Source organism: Sinocyclocheilus anshuiensis, unplaced genomic scaffold, assembly GCF_001515605.1.
Source record: "Sinocyclocheilus anshuiensis isolate Anshui unplaced genomic scaffold, SAMN03320099.WGS_v1.1 scaffold91, whole genome shotgun sequence".
Taxonomy (NCBI): Eukaryota; Metazoa; Chordata; class Actinopteri; order Cypriniformes; family Cyprinidae; genus Sinocyclocheilus; species Sinocyclocheilus anshuiensis.
Genome location: NW_015552636.1, coordinates 1,081,344 through 1,083,044, shown reverse-complemented (window position 1 = coordinate 1,083,044; position 1,701 = coordinate 1,081,344).

Here is a 1,701-nt window from a genome sequence, read left to right as displayed (position 1 = left end):
AAAAGTGGGCTCCCCCAAAGACCACGGTATAGTTCGAACACTGCTTAAATGTATACACACACACTTTTATATAAAGTCAATTAAATTGCATGGATTTAAGGATTTAATCAGTTCATGCATTCCCTGAAAATCAAACCCATGACCTCAGTGTCGTTCATGCCATGCTTTACTTGTTGAGCTTGTTGTCCTTTTAACCGCTTCACCTTGAAAGGGATGTGACATCATCAGTCTGGTTTGACACATGATGTCATGTGACAGGAACCAGAAAGTGGTGTTGAAGTTTTGTGTTGTGATGTCAGCTCATTTTAAATACAACATTGAACACTTACACATTTTTGAACAATTACGATTGATTACAAGGTTTTTTTTATTAGGTAGTAAAATAGTAAAACTACACGTTCTGAACAGTTATAGTTTTAAGCAGTGTATTAGTATTTAGTTAGTATGCTACACTCTAAGAAAAGTCTGTAAACATAGGGCACGATCTACTTTGTTAATATGAAGGAATTTTCCGTATTGATTTTTCACTTTTTTTTTTTACGCATTTTAAATTATGCATAATATTTTATGTTTTTGGGTTACAACAGATCATGTATAACGGATAATGTCCTGGAAAATAACTACTACCTTTTCCATTTTTCTAGATATTTTTCTTACAGTGTACTAATCAATAATCACTAACAAGGTGTATCATACAGTAAATGGACAATTATTCAAATTTTAACTCCACTAACTCAGCAGCTAACTCAATTCACGTGATGTGTGTACTGCTAGGCATCTTTGGTTTCCTCCTTTTGTGTAATTTAGAGGGAAAGTGTGCCTTTTTATCGTTTGAGCCACTTATCAAAAGTTGCTAAAAGTTGCCAAATAAATTTAAAAAATAGCTACAGTTGCTTTTTCAAGAAATTATAATAATCAGTTAAAACTATATTCTAAAAAAAAAACGTGTTTAATTTGAAACATTGATTAGAAAAATAATCAATGGCATATTTCAGATATGCATTTTCAGTTTTTCATGGTAGAAGTTAATGCAGCAACCGGACGTGACAAAAACGAACAGCCATACAAATCAATTAATTAAGACTAGTAGAAATAACCATTGTTTTGACATGAAGGCTAAAATAAAGAGATTAAGTTTTCCAAAGAGAAACAATCAGGTTTAATTTGATGAATGGAATATTCCTGCCGTGGCATTTTGGCAGTCGGCTCTTTTATCGCATCACATTCATCAAAATATTTCCTCAACATTCCGTGACACCATCATTCCCTAGAAGAACATCACTCACAGAGCAACACTCGGAGTTCCTCAGGGATTCACAGCTGAATTTATGTGAATCATCACTTGCTGCACAGCTGACTCGCACAAACAAATAATTGAATCGCTGCAAGTGCATAAAACACCACAATGGCTGATGTAACGGCATCTAACTGCTTTAACTGAGACCGGGACGGAGCAAACGTAAATCTGAGGTCCTCCTCGTACCCTTTATCTCTTCTAGCTGCGGCTGTTTTCCGTGTCCGCTGAATCCCTAGGAAAGAAAATTAATTATAAAAATTGTACATTTTGACATTTAAAAAATCGTGGCTTCATCTGAACTGTATGAAACTTGGTGACTTTTATGGCATTTGATATGTGAACACACACACACACACACACACACACACACACAAAACAAAATAGGGCATGAATCGAAAAGGCTA